Source organism: Carlito syrichta, unplaced genomic scaffold (genome assembly GCF_000164805.1).
Source record: "Carlito syrichta isolate Samal-C Ts95f unplaced genomic scaffold, Tarsius_syrichta-2.0.1 Scaffold297942, whole genome shotgun sequence".
Taxonomy (NCBI): domain Eukaryota; kingdom Metazoa; phylum Chordata; class Mammalia; order Primates; family Tarsiidae; genus Carlito; species Carlito syrichta.
The window spans coordinates 338,171-354,563 of NW_007242038.1; positions in this window are offsets into that span (position 1 = coordinate 338,171).

Genomic DNA, 16,393 nt, shown 5'->3' on the forward strand with positions numbered 1-16,393 from the left:
GGACTTAGAGTCTATAATACTGAATGATCTTTCACAGAAACAAAGAACTGAGTATCACATATTCTCACTCATAAGCAGACCTTAAACAATTATCATAATACTGTAAGAAAAGGACTGGCAGTAGCGGGAAACTTCCGGGAGGGGGGTGGGGAAGTAGGACTGGCAGTAAGGGGAATCTAACTGGGGAAGGGGGGGCACACCTCATTAACAATGGTACCTGAATAATGAACATTTGTATACCTAACCCTGAATTGTACCCCACATCTTTAAAATAAAAACATTAAAAGAAAAAAGAAAACACTATTATACAATCATTAAACCTAAAAATAATTTTTAAATGTTAAGTTTGCTCCAAAGTCCAAAAACTTCACACAATAGTCAGAAAATATACAATGTTTTACAAAGAAAATAAATATGTTTTCCCTGATTTCATATATTAAGACCAATAAGATAATTTGAGGCCAATTTAGCCCATTTATATAAGTTTGTTTAAGGAATGGTTACTGATTCTTAATATACAAAACTTACTTAGACAACATTATTCTTTGACAACGTACTTCTCAAGATGAAAACTTTGGTCTCTCCATGGCATACCAGAACTTGGGTAAACAATAAATTAAGCAAAAATTTTAATCCAGTCAATTTCTCCTTGCAGTTCAACTACTTCTCTTAACTAATATTTCTTATAAGTAGAATCTGAAAAGGGGATAAGATATGCCACTAGAATAGACAAATAACTTAATCTAGTGATAACATTCAAAGTTGACAAGTGCAATCTCTCCAAGTTTCATGATTCTCTATTGATACAAATAACAAATTATGGAATGGCCTTGCTAAGGTGAGAAACAGATGGAAATAGCAGACCAAGAACCCATACTTAAGTTTTCAAAAACTTTAAATTTGGGATGAAATCAGTAGGCAGATAGATAATCCTCTAACCGTGTACTTAAAGAAGTCAGAAACTCCTAAACAGGAATAATAAAAAACAAGAGGGATATGAATAAAAGCTTAAAAAAATTCTCTATTATTCTAGAAAAATAGTTGAAGATAGGGAAAGAAATATTTTAAGGGAGGAACTCCAAAGTCTACACATCAAAATCAGTGAGTAGTACTCAGGTCCTGCTCACAGAGATTAAGGGTATGAGAGCTGGGGGGCGGGGGGGAAACGTGTGCAGGGCCTGTGACTTTTTTTCTGGATGATCTCTTCAATTTAATGTATTCTGGTATACAAACAGGTACAGAACCACTACTTTGGTATTTCCCCCTTTCATTTAATGAATTTATAGAATAAACTTTAAAAAAGACTCCACATGAGAATATATAGAAGATACCCTGTAAATCTTTAGTAATGAATGACTGAAGTTTTCATAGCACTTCCTGACTTACAAAGTATATCCACATTCAATCCCAAATATACAATCAAGATAGTAATTCAAGAACGTATTTTCCAAAGTTTGCTTTGTACCTTAAAATGTTAAGGTATGTGTTTTCATGAGTAGTAACCAACGTCATTTTTAACCCACCTCATTGGTCTGTGGATTATATACAATACAACCATACAAAACACCTCTGGTCATAATGTTTAACTCTTTAAGGAAGGAAAAGAGGAATCTCCTTTCCAGCATCAGACTACCAAATACTAGGGAGACCTGTTGGTTTTATTTCCCCTGTATATACTAACTCTCCATGTGTACGAGACATTATGTTCACAGGATTCTCGGAGCCAGTGACTCACATCTGTTTCAATCATAAATCTAGACTATTTTCATCTCCTTTTCCTTGTTTATGTGTTCAAGTAAGCACATTCCTCTTGTAGGTTTAATATCCAAAAAATAAATCTTCTCCTACACCCAAACCACAAGACCTGTGTTTACACAAATTTATTTACATTGTGGGTGTATTTTTAAAACTACTTGTCAATCATTACATCTTAACTTTAACAAATGATATAGCAAAGCCAAAAAGTAACACTGCCAACAACAGCTACAAACAATATATGCCATTTTGAGGACTTAATTAAGGTGATATAAAGGGTTCATAATCATCACTAATTCCAAGGGATTCTTTGTTGGAATTTAAAAATTCACAAGTTTAAATCCCAAGAACAATTTAAGTTGGTTTCATGGTACCCATACACCCATTTTATTTATTTTATTTTAAAGATGTGGGGTACAATTCAGGGTTAAATGTACAAATGTTTACTATGCAGGTACCCTTATTGATGAGGTGTGCCCTGCCTCCCTCCCATGGCAGAATCCCACTACTGCCAATACCCGGGCAATTTCCCACTACTGACAATCCTTTTCTTATAGTATTATAATAATTGTTCAAGGTCCACTTACGACATTCACTCATTTTACAGTAATGAGTAGAAATAAAGTACCAAAAGAAAAGCCATGTTGAAATGCACTCATTGGTGTGTTATGGTTATGACAAGATTATCAATCCAAAATGTGAGACAAGCCTTAGAGTGAATTCCACTACACACACACACACACACACACACACACACACACACACACACACACACACACACACACGTTAATAAGAGATAACAAACCAACAAGAGCTTAAATTGTTGGCATCCTCCAATTTTTGCCAAGGATTCATGTCACTGTGGTGTTCATCAACAGTTGGCAAACTAAGAAAATAATATACTAACCTGAGAGCATCACTTATAGTAGACATCTAAAAATAGCCAAATCTATTCCAACCACATTCAAATACAAACAAAACCACACAAAGATAGACTTAACATAAAAATAAACATTTTAATTATGTGCTCAGTTCTGTACTACTTGTGAAATTAGTATGTTTCTTTTACTTATGCTAAAGAAAAGATGGAGAGGGAAAAAGCATTAAACCCATACATGAAAGGAAGATCAAGGCTTAAGTAGTGGTTCAGATGTTTCCCCCTTAGAGGAAAGTTTGATAACAGAAGTTATATATAGGCTTTTAAAAAAATCAAAAAACATATCTATCATTAAAAATAAACAAATAAAATCTCTAGGAAACATAAGATAAATCTTTTATATCATATATTTGTTGACTAAACCTTAAGTATGTTTTAAGTTTTCAACCTTAAGTATATATTAAGTTTTCTTGATTTAAGCTAATTTTATTTTGGAGACTTAAAATATAACACCAAAAAAAAAAAAAAGAGTCTTTAAAGAGAACCTTCATTTTTTTAAGTGTATAAAACCTATAAAAGATGTAAAATACAGTTGAAACAAGGATTTGTGTTTTTTCTAAAAATTTTTAAATCAAAGCAAAACTTCTTCAAAATAGTCTCCAAATCTAATATCAATTTTAAAACATACCCTACTTAAATCCCTGATTTGGAGAATATCAACATTTTATAGTTTAATGAGAAAACTTCAGTGAATTTTCTGTAATGGGTATGTCATCAGTGTTATAATTTAACATGGAGTCTATCACAACAGTGAGGGGCACAGAAGAAATGTGACTTAGATAAGTGAATTTGGTATGCAAACATCTTCATTAACATGTTGATATCCTGGGAGAGAGACTATTTTACAGATGAGAAAACCAAAGCTTAGAGTGGTTAAGTAAACTATCCTAGATTACACAGCTTTTCAAGGGCAGAACAGGGATTTAAACATAGGATGCATGATTCCAGAGGAGTCTTTTGCTCTCCCTTACTATCTCATCTTGAAGAAATAAAATTATGGAAAGGAGATACAAGAATGCATTCTAGGTAAGAATTTCTCCGCTTCACAGTTTTGCCTTTGATCAGTCTTTTTCTATGGTGGACAAGATGATGTTATCCTGCTTATCTTGGGTGTGCAAGTCATGCTGTCTAGTTGGCAAAGAGGGTCACATGATCTAGTTAGGATAGAGTTTGTTTTGATTCTGCAAACAAAACTGGGCAGTTAACAATACATTAGCAAAGTCTACAACAGATCTCCATCTCCATAAAGGGGACAGGACCATGGAAGCAGCATCACAGCTGTTCACCACCCTCTTTTCAAGACGAGCAGTTTGCAAAAGGAGTCAACTCCTGAGAAGATCTTGGATGGCTGCCATGAGGCAGTTTTATGAACCTTGTAGGCTATTTTCCAAGCCGGAAAAGGTTTAAATATGAAAGGCACATATTTCAAAGGTTTCTGCTAGTTCTCAAGGGAAACTCCTCTTTCCACTTCCTTTTCTGTATTACCCCCCTCTGGCATTTCAAAAGCACAGCTTGGACCCTCCTTGTTGCCTCCCCCTCACATTCTTTCTGTGCCTTCCATCTTTCGCTACCAGTTCTTCAAGCTATCTTAGCTTCCCCAGTGACAATGCCCTGAGTTGTCATAAATCTAAAAGGTTCGGTGAGGGGAATTTCATCATTTCATTTTATTGAGAATATCCCGGCCAGACCTTCACAAATGAGTTAACCAACAAGCATTCCTGGACAGCTTTTTGGGCTACCTGCAACTTGCAGGTAACTTAAAAAGCATGGGTAGGGCAGAATTTTGGCATTCTTAAACTTAAAAAAAGCAGGAAGTGATCAGGCTGATGGTGTATCTCACCCAATGTGCTCACTTAACTCATAAGGAAACCAAAGTCCAGAGACTGATTCCAAAGTCAAACTACTAGAATAGCAAAGCCAAAAATTGGGGATAGATGTTGCTTTCTACTTTACTACAATGCTCTTTCAAGTAAAAATCAAAGAAACCTGAAATGATGATATGAAATACTATAGCAGGCCCAAGTTTGTGGAAAGTGAGAACAGACGGTATATTGGGAGAGTGGAGGAAGAGAGAAAGAAACATGATTAATCACAGTGGGGACTCGTCTCGGATTCCTTACATTTCTTGGGAGTTGGCATGAAATTAAGAGCTGAACTAGAATGCCTCTGGTCCACAGAGTTCCAAACCTCGACTCTTGGCTATCACCTTTTTTCTTTGAATTTTTACAGTTTATGTTTTCCCATTTGGCTATTGAGGCCAAAAACAATGATGTCCTGACCAAGTGGAACAGCCTGGGATAGTCCAAGAAGCACAGAGTGACTTTGGCCAACTAACAGAAACCCTTCCTACAGTCTCAGGGCTATGGGTCATTGGCAGAAGAACACTCTAGGCAAAGTCATATGTCCCTTATCAGTCTGGGAATTAATGTTTTTTCATTGGTAGTTTCCTGAAAGCATATACTAAACACACCTGGAGCCTGAATCAGCTGTTGTAAGGGTTTCTCAGTACCTATTCCAGGCCCTGGCAGATAACAAGGTGAGAAGATAGGAATCTTTTTAGCCCAGCCCTTATCTTTGGAACTGTACCCTTCAGCCTCAGTGCAAAAACACCACCAGGTGTCTGCAATCTGTAATCAGTGCTCTATTAAAATACTTTCAGAAATGCCAGAATTATAATGATTTCCACACACAGCTGCATAAGGTCCTATTGGGTAACTGAAGAATCTTTACAGGTTCATGTAAGATTCCCCAGAAGCAACAAAGTAGAATGCCTTGATTAGGATACAGCATCCAGTATCAGTGAAATCTCCACTTGAGTGGGATTGGTGGGGAGGTGGGCATCCCTATTCTATGTCTTGAAGTGTAACAGAATAACCTACAAATTCAGGTCAGACTCAAGGTCCATATGCAAATGCAAGCTCTGCTCTATTCAATCAGCTCTTCTGTCATTCAATGTCAACCCCTTTTTAATCAGCATGTTCCAGAAAATAACTAACTTCTGACCTAACTAGCTGTGCAGTGTTTGGCAGGGAAGAAAAAAAATCTATTAATTGAATACTGCCCTAATATGATCTCAATTAACACTAGTACAAGTTTAATGGTATCACACATTAACAAATTGCAAAGACATTCAAGCACATGTGATCAGGATCATCATCCAGAGCTGGGGCCAAGGTAAAGGGGTCATTTTTACCCTGTCCCATCATGACAGATATTGAATGGTGAAAAGAAGTCTACATTTGTCATCAGAGGATCTAGGCCTCAGCCTGTCTTTGTCTTTACTCAGTAAATAATACTTGGGCAAAAACCTACATCTCGGAGACCTACATCTTCATCTTTAAAATGAGATTGTGCCACCCACTTCATAGGACTGTTGTGAAGAATGAAGAAGGAGGTTATGGAAGTCACCTCCCTGGGTCTGACTGCTCCCACCTGGGGTGCCCTAGTCCATGAAAGGCAGACAAGTACATCAGTATATCAGTTTATATTTGCAAAAGCATGTACATCACAGTGTATTTTACAAAGTCTATCCTCAAGTGTCATCCTATTTCATCTTCCAAATTTCTGAGTATTAGTCCATATTCCCAGCAGGGCCTCCAGAATGTTAGGTCAGGCCCACTGGGGTGTGGGTGTCTGGTGTGCGATCCTATGCCACATAAAAGATGCAAAGAAATGCACAGAAGTTAGATTAGAAAATATAGTTTATTTGAAAAGTTGGGGAGAGAAAGAGAGAAAGAGGGGATTGACTTTCCCAAGGGAGGGGAGGAGGCCAAAGCTTAAGAAAACATGGCCGGGTCATAGCTCAAAGAGCACAAGGCCACACCATAGCTTAGCAAGGCAATTGCAAATGGCTGCTTGTGGTTGAGTCCTTTTAATTCTTCCCTTTGATGGGGAAAGATCATTAAAGTGATTGGGTGGTCTGCTCCACATCATGATGAAGTGGCAAGTAAGTGCAGGTACTGACATCAGGTGATGGACAGCAAGCAGATGGGTGGGTTAGTCACGTGATTGCTGCCATGGTGGTGGAGTCTGTCTGTGTCATGAAAGTCACAAAGGACTGATTAGGTTAACTTTAGACTTATGGGGGAGGCAAATATTTGAAATAGGAAAGCTAATTAGTACAAAACAAACTGGGGAGGGGGTTGTAAAACAATTATTAATACCTACCTATGAGAAACCGGTTCTGTCCTTGGCTAGTGATTAGAGGGTAAGTTAAGTGAGCTGTTAAAAAAACATGAGATTTAGGCAATGTTTAAATTGCTGCTCATTGGGTATATTAAATCCATGTTATGTCCTTTCACTGACAGAGGTGTTACTGTCTTTCTTGACAGGTAAAGAGAAGGAATGAGTCTTCCTCCTACAACTCCATTCTACTCTCCTATTCCCATCTCTCCCTTCTGTCTCACCATATGCAACTGCCAGCCTAAGCAGGAAAACAATGACAGGAGTCAAGTGAAGTTGCCTCACTGTGAATGAAGTGTTGTTACCCAAGGGAGATGCAAAGTGGTGTAGACATTTACAAAGAAAAAGAAAAAACAGAAACTGATGCACAAAGAGCAGAGCAAAGCTGGGGTAGGACAAACACTTATTCATTCAACAGGGCTACACTGTTCTAGATACCGAAAATACTGAGGAGAACAAGATCAACAAAGTCCTTTCTTTCATGGAGCTTACATTCTAACAGGGAAGAATAACAATCAACAAGTCAGCCAATCAATGCAGCAGTTGAGAAGAAATCAATATAGACAGGTCCTGTGAGTTCAGCAATTAGGCAAAGAATGATAGTCACTGTCATTCACGACTAATCATCACACAGGGAAATTGCATAATATGGGCCAAAGCACTCCAAGCCTACTAGGAGGACTTTCATGTGGCTTTAAAGAATATTTCTGTTCCTAGTACATACTGCTCCTCATTACAGAGGTAACAAAGAAATTCCACCTAGAGACAGGACCTATCCTTCTTGATTCAACAATTACTGAGTAATTACCATGAACTGGGCTCTGCGCAAGGTTTGGAGATGGCAGACTACATATATTCAAGGAAAAAACTGGCTAGTCAAGAGGACAAGAAAAACAGGCATCCAACTCGACTAAATTAAGAATCTGAAGTTGCTGCTTCACAGCAGCAGAAGAGGCAGGTACAGTTTAATCCTTCAGAAACTGGTGATCAGGAGATACTTTCTCTACTAAGCCTATTCCTATTCTTGAAATGTAATTTAAAAATTTAATTAAGTCTGCCTGTGTGGATTATGTAGGTAAGATCCACTTCAAGGGAAAGGCATAAGCAACACTTGGAAAAGCTGTTAGCTCAGTATGAATGACCTAGAACATATGCCTGCTCTGGCCTCTGTTTCCACCTGGGATTTACGCAGTGGGTGTGTCCTGAACTGCTTCAGATGAGACAGACAGCCCCCACCTAAGGTGAAATGCAGAGAACACTTCAGGGAACCATTTCTGCACAGAAACTACACACTTTCAGAACAGCAAGAAAAAACAAATAAATGGTCACAGGAGATACCCTAGGAAAAGGGTGTCTGACACAAACAAGAACTTTTCAAATGTTTACTTGGCACTAAGTATTATTTGGGGTGGGGTGGAAGGAAAACTACTTTTAAAATGCTCATTCCATCTGTGTAGAGAAGTTCACTGAAGTGGGAGGAAACAGGCCTGACGTCATAAATGGATAGTTTTGCAAGAATATGTTTTCCCGACTCATGTAAATTCTTAAAAAATTACATTTTATATAAAACCTATTTCTAGTTTCTCTTGAAAACTGGGAGGACGTGGCAACACTAGGTCGGCACCTCCACCATCTTTACAATCTCAGCTTCACCGGTCCCTACCATTCCCTATCCTCCTGTTCAAACTGAGGCTGTGTCAGGTGATCTTTATCATCCAAGTTGCCCTGTTTTTCTAATAACTGGCCTGTGCACTAATTATTTCAAGTCTGGTCATTCAGTATACAAAAGTTGGTGTAGGTATGAAATTAATCTGCATGACTCAGAAAGTTGTAAGAATACATTGTTAGAAAGATAGAGCAGTTTTTTAAAAAAGTTACTGCTCAAAGGAAGAGTAAAGCAGAGATCAAGACTTCATACATCAATTTGGGGGAACCGAACCAAGGAAATTAAAATAAAAAGCAAGCAAAATATTCAAATCACATAGTCATCTTAGAGTTTAATTTAATTTTATTTGTTTATTTATTTTGGAGTTGGCGTCTCACTCTGTAGCCCAGGCTGGAGTGCAATAACATAGTCATGGCTACCGCAGCCTCAACCTGCTAGGCTCAGGCAATTCTTCCACCTTAGTCTCCAAGTAGCTGGAAATGCAGGCATGCACCACCATGCCCAGGTAATTTTTGATTAATTATAGAATCTTGCCAAATTGCCCACGCTGGTCTTGAACTCCTGGACTCATGCAATCCTCTTACCTCCACCTTCTGGAATTACAGGCATGAGCCATCGTGCCTGGCCTAGAATTTTATAAATACTTTATATTTTCTTCCTCTCCTGACATGCCAACTGCTCTGATAAAGTACCATCCAGCAGGCTCTGGAGAGACAAATATGAATAAGGTAAAATGTGTGTTGAGGGTGGGGGATGCCAGCAGTCTCTATACAACCAGCTGGCATAAACTTCTGTAGCACACTTCTGATATATTTATCAAAAGCTTTGAAAACAGGCATAACCTTTGCAACACCAATTCTGCTCCTATAAATTTTTCCAAAGGAAATCATCAAACAAGTGGGCAAAAATGCATATTCAAGGATGTTCATTTATTCTATTGATAGTCTTAAAAATATCAGCCTGGAAGTTTTCTTTCACTGATATACTTTTTTTAATTTTTAATTTTTATTTTAAAGATGTGAGGTAAAATTTGGGGTTAGGTATACAAATGGTCTTTGTACAAGTAAAGTTTGGGCCTCACTTTGGTTCCTACTTCACCTGGTTTTGAGATCAGGTACCCTTATTGTTGAAATGCCCACCTTCAACCCCACCCCACCAGCAGTTTCCCACTACAGTCATTCCCTTTCTTATAGTAATACGATAATTGTTCAGGGTCCGCTTGTAAGTGAGAACATGTAGTACTCAGTTCCTTGTTTCTGTAATAGATCACTGAGTATGACAGACTCCCATCCAAGTTGCTGCAAAGTTCATAATTTTGTCCTTCTTTATGGCTGTGTAATATTCCATCATGTATATGTACCATATTTTTAAAATCCAGTCCACTTTCAAAGGGCAGCATGGTTGGTTCCATGTTTTTGTTATTGTGAATAACATATTTCCAGAAGTGGGATTGCTGGGTCATATGGAAGGTCTATTTTTAGATCTTTTAGCAATCACCACACAGTTTTCCACTATATCGTCTTTAAATATTTATATATATATATAAAGCCTGAAAGTGCCAATATCCCCCAAAACCTTGAGGGCCAAAACCTTACCTGTTCACGTTTTCACCCTTTTAACAGCATAATCAGGAGACTATGCCCAATGGAGCTCTGAACCTGCGAGGGGGCTCTTCACAATCACTGATCACTGGCTTCAAACTGAGAGCTTAAATATAGAAGACCTGCATCTTGTTTGTTTGTTTGTTTGTTTCTTTCTTTCTTTCTTTTTTTTTTGAGTTGGAGTCTCACTCAGTCGCCCAGACTGGAGTGCAGTGGCCACTCCCGGCCACCACAGCCTCGCCTGCTGGACTCCGGCGATCCTTCCGCCTCAGCCTTCTGAGTAGCCGGAATTACAGGCATGCGCTACCATGCCCGGCTGATTTTTTGATTTATTATAGAGATGAGGTCTCGCCAAGTTGCCCAGGTGGGTCTCGAACCCGCGGGCTCAGGCAATCCACTCACCTTAGCCTCCCAAAGGCACGGGATTACAGGCTGAGCCACTGAGCCCGGCCTGCATCTTGTTTTTTAAAAGAACTTTTACATCTAGCCTTTCTCTCACAGCCCTATGCAGCAGACTTCTTAGATTTCTATGTTCACCTCAAAAATACCTGGAAAGCAATAAACTACACAATGCCAAAGGATCATTCCTAGGCCCATCACCATGTGCTTTATGCCCCATGAAATCCCTTATAGCAACATAATTGGTCTGTTAATTCTCTGTGTGTCTTTCTGCAACACAAAAGTACCCCTATGATTGTGAATAGTTGTATCAATGTGACAGTTGATGAAATGGTTTCTTATAACCCTAACCCAATTTTAGCTAGCTGGGAAGCCCTCAAGAGAGAGAATACAAGATTGGGAATCAGGAACTTTTACTAGCCACAGTGAGACAAATAAATGAAAGCAAATTAAGATAAATAACATATCTTTTTTTTTAAGTACCAATGCATTAATTAGTGTGAAGTTATTTGGTATTGGTTGATGACTTGGGGACTTGTTGGTAGCAGTGTTCTTTGATGCTGTTTGAGAATCTGTTTGAGACACATCCACTGAGCTGAGATTTCTGATCTATGACTTGGGTACTTGTTGGTAGCAGTGTTCTTTGATGCTGTGTTATTTATAAAATGACTATGCTGGTTTCCACTATTCTAATTCTACCCCTTATTATCATACACTTATCAATGACATGTAAATACTTAGTGAGACAGAGAAAGTACAAATAATTAATGCAAAAGTCATGTCAATATAGTGCAGAAAACAATTTTTTTCATTTTTTTCTAAGCAATAACTTAGAAACCACATGGAAATCAGCGAAGAAAAAATGATCAGAAATAAACAAGTTTAATTATAGAATCTAAGTCCCATAGATACCTACTCTATCTATTACAAAACTAGGATTCTCTAATTTTATTTCTTTTTTCATTTTGAGTCAGGGTCTCATTCTGTTGCCCAGGCTGGAGTACAGTGGCACAATCACAGCTTACCTTAGCCTTGACCTTCTGGGCTTAGGTAATCATTCCACCTCAGCCTCCCATTTTTTAGCTGGAACTAGAGGCACACAGCACCATGCCTGGCTAATATTATTTATATTATTTAGGTCTCCTGTGATTCAGTCTAGCCATTCTGCAACCCATGGACTAAATGGTACATGTAACCACTGTACATGCCTTTTATGTACTAGTGGGGACTATCTTGATGCTCATGCAAGAAGGGGGAGAAGTCTCTACTGCTCAAGCAACCTGTGAGAAAGATATATCATATATATATGTGTGTGTGTTTGTTTTTTTTTTTTTGTAGAGATGAGGTCTCACTATGTTGTCCTGGCTAGTCTCGAACTCCTGACCTCTGACAATTCTCTCACCTCAACCTCCCCAAGTCCTGGGATTATAGGCATGAGCCACTGTGTTTGACCTGGGTGCTCTAATTTCTTAACATAAGTTGAGGGAAAAAAAATACAGAAAGAATCTGTTTGAGACGCATCCACTGAACTGAGATTTCTGATCTATGACATATTAACTACTGAAGAACTAAAAGAGATTAAAAAAAGACTTGTCAATCTAGAGATGACTATTCTAGAGAAAAGATTTACAGATCAGGGAGCTCGTTTCTTGGTAGGAGAGGCAAGGCAACAAGCCAAGGGTTGGGTCAGGGATCCTTCTCCTCCAATGAATCTTACTATTTTCAAGCCTTTGAATGCCAGCAAGGAGGTCACCCATCCCCAGTATGGACTCCATTCTACCAGAATGAGCGCATATGTGGGGCCAGTGAACCATTTAAGATGTATCTTTCTCACAGCTTGATCGAGCAGTAGAGACTTCTCCCCTTCTTACATGAGCATCAAGATAGTCCCCACTAGTACATGTAAGGCATGTACAGACAGTGGTTACATGTACCATTTAGTCCACGGGTTGCAGAATAGCTAGACTGGATCGCAGGAGACCTAAAGTTGTGACAGACATCATTGAGAATCATGGATTCAGACTGAAATGATGCTTTCTAAGTGGTCCCAAGACTGCTTCTCAATGTATCAGCTGACTATGATTTTTGGATGCTTTCTTTTGGGGAAAGTCTAAGTGAATGTATAATTTTACCTATGAGGGCTGGATTATATTAGAGGAGGGTATCTTTGGAACTGTGTATAAGGAAATGAGTTATGAGCCAGGCAGGGAAGGGTCACACCTCAGAATGCCTTGCTTCTCATCATTTTGTGCTTTTGAGGGATGCTTCCTCATTTTATGAATCACATGGGTATCCTTCCCCAGTCCAAGCAGAGTAGGGTGAAGGCCCTGGGGGGGGCTTGCCTTAAAAATAGTCAATCCAGTTACAATATGGCCTTGCTTGAAATGATAAGCTGGGCCAATTAGATTCTGAAAGAAATAGCAATTACTAGTGGAAGCGGAAGTATTTAAGATTACTTATACAGAAAGAGGCTGAGAGAAGGCTGATCACAAACAAAAGTCACTAAGAAAGCTGATCTGCAGATTGAGGAAAGGGTGGTGCAGATATGCAGGAAGTAAAGGGAGATGGGAAGGGGGGAAGAGAGAGGGACAGAGAGAGGGGGGAGAGAGGGTAGAGAGGGAGGGGAGGGAGTAGAGACAGAGAGAACAGACAGAGAGAAGGAGAGAGGAAGAGGAGAGCAGAGAGAGAAAGTGGGGTGAAGGGGAGAGGGGGAGGTAGAGAGGGGAGAGGGAGAGGGTGAAGGTGGAAAGGGGAGAGGAAAAAGAAAGCACTCCGAATTTCCTCTCATCTGCTTATCCATCCTTCCAGTTCACAGGCAGGCTTATGAAGAACTTCTCTTTTCCTAAAGTAATTGGAATGCTTTGCTACTTGCAGTCAAAAGAACTAAACAAAAGCATTGAATATTGGCAAATAAATTAAAATCTGCAAGCATGTGTCTCATTTTATTCATACAGTAGTCCTAACAGCTGCCCAAGTCAGTTTATACAGGTCATTGAGAGAACACAGATTCATGTGAATGTGTAATTTGTTGTTATTAAGGGGTGTGGACGGTAAAATGACACCCAATTCAGTTTGAAATACGCAGAGAACTTTCATTGGCGATGTTAGATGCTTAGTTCACTGAGCTTTTACCATCCCCAAAGGCAACATAAATCCAGTCAAAAGACATATTAATGCAAGATGACTTTTGTATTTTATGTAAGGGAAAATCAACTAATTCAAGGCTATGATCTCCATAAACTCAAACCACTAAATACGTCATCTTAAAAAAAAATAAGAAGAAAGGAAAAGAATGCCTAGAAGACAAACTTTGGTGACAGACAAGTAGATCTCTCAGAACTGCCTTTTATCCATGACTGCACAGCCTCAAGGGCCCGCTTTTCACACAGGACTTCTAACTAGGAAGCTAGTAGATGGCCTCACCCAGCCTCATAACCTTTACATCTACTGAAAGCTCAGAAGAAGCAATATGGAACCCCAGGTACCTGGTGACCCTCCTCTCAATACAATAATTCTTCTTCCTGCTGCTGCTCCTCCTCACTCTGGGCCAGGTGCCACTCTTATGCACCACATGCCCATAGCTTTATTATTGTGCTAAGCACATTGCAGAGAACTGCAATTTTCTGCTTTGGGGTCTAAGTATCCAACCAGATTCTGAGCTACTGAAAAAATCCCAGCACCTAGTACAGTAGTTGGCATATCACAGAGCTGAAAACGCATACATTAAATGCATAAATTCATTCCCATATTCATCTTCATACTGTTCTACCTTCCAGACCCCAGCCTCTCCTTTTGCGGGTACTATTTAGCCCCATAGTCATGTTAAATAGACTGCCTTAGCCACTCATTAACTTTGCTTTCCCTAGGCTCTGCTGCCTCCATACCACAAACAAGACCATGACCAGCCTGCAAAGACACAGTCTATATTCCACATCTTCTCTAAACATATTAAACAGATCTGTAAAAAAAAAGAGAAAGAAAAAGAAAAAAGCCAAAGACATAACTTTACCAGCTGACATAAAACATCGAATATAGGAACCATAATTTATGGGTCAGCAAACATAAAGGGCCTTACAGTAAATATTTTAAGCTTTGTAGACCATATGGTCTCTGGTGCAATTCCTCAACTCTGCTGTTCTAGTGTAAAAGCAATCATATACAAGAAATAAATAAATGGACATGATGTGTTTCAATAAACCTTTATTTATAAAAGTGGCTGACTTACAAGCAGGAGTTTGCTGACCCCTGGTTAATCTAATGTCATAAGCACATATCAAGAATACACATATGTGTAAATCATCAATGCCAGCTGCTGAGGTATGTATAGCAGAGCATTCCAGGCCTACATGATACGAGATGAGAATCAATCACAAGTCATTCTGAAAAACAGGCAGACTTGAAGAGCATGATAACAGAAGCACAAACAGTACTGAACAGTCAACTTTAGAGCATCTGAAGTGTTGACCATGACCTCCTCTTCCAATACTCTTCCCTGGCTCTAGGATTCCATGCACTCTGATTTTCTCCCAACCTTGCTGACCACTCTTTCAGTCTCTGCAAACTTTTCTGCGCTGTTTGTCTTCTTTTCTAAAATGTTATGATTCCTCCTGGTTATGTCCTAGGATCTCTTCTGTCTGGACACTATAGGCTCCCTTGGTGACTTCATTCATTCCTAGACTTCAAGTACCACCCACAGGCTAAAAGCACATCACATCTACATCTTCAGTCCACAAGTCCACAATAAATTTCCACCTAGATGAGACACAGGTACATCAAACTCAGCAAGTCCAACTATGAATGAATCATCATCCCCTAGACAATTTCTAGTCCTGTGTTCCTATTTTAGTCAACAGTACCACTAGGCAAACTTCCTCAACTACTCCCTCCCTCTTTTATTTTTACTGATTCCCATTCCTCACAGGAAATTACCAAATTCTGTTCAACTCTATTTTCTAAATCTCTCCACAGCTACTCAATTCTTTCTCTCTCTCTCTCTCTCTCTCTCTCTCTGGTGCATGTGCGCACCATTGTCAACATCTCCTGTCTAGATTACTAACTACCAACATTCTCAACTGATGAACCAGGACCAGGTTTGCCTCTCTCCAACCCACTTTCCATGAAATATAGTTGGAATTACTTTTCTAAAATGCCTGGGGTAGATTATTTACCAGCTGTCTCTTTTTTTTTTTTTTTGAGTTGGAGTCTCACTCTGTCACCCAGACTGGAGTGCAGTGGTCGCTCCCAGCCACCGCAGCCTCGACCTGCTGGGCTCCGGGGATCCTTCCGCCTCAGCCTTCCAAGCAGCTGGAACTACAGGCATGCGCTACCACGCCCGGCTAATTTTTTGATTTATTGTAGAGATGAGGTCTCGCCAAGTTGCCCAGGAGGGTCTCGAACCCGTGGGCTCAGGCAATCCACTCACCTCAGCCTCCCAAAGTGCTGGGATTACAGGCTGAGCCACTGAACCCGGCTACCAGCTGTCTCTTATCCCAAGTCCACCCTCTATATTCTGTCTTATGCTGAAGCTAGAAGCAAACCATGTTTCGCAGACCATTTTGTAACTGCCTTCTTTTTAGATTCCATCAATGGGAGCCACTAGCAGGGGACTGGAAGACAGACATGAAAAGAAGACACTCTTCCTGTTTTCCAGTTTCTGTCCAGCTCCTCATGCTGTATTTCAACCCTGATAGTCTGAATACCAGTCAGAAGGCAATCCGCCCCCCAAAAGTCCAAGTACCTCCTTAGCAGACAGCATATCAGCTCTGTGGTAGCCCCTATGTTGAGTTGCTCGGTTTAGCTAACATCACCCATTCTCTTTTGTCCCTCCAAGCCCCAGGGATGGCAGTTTTTTTC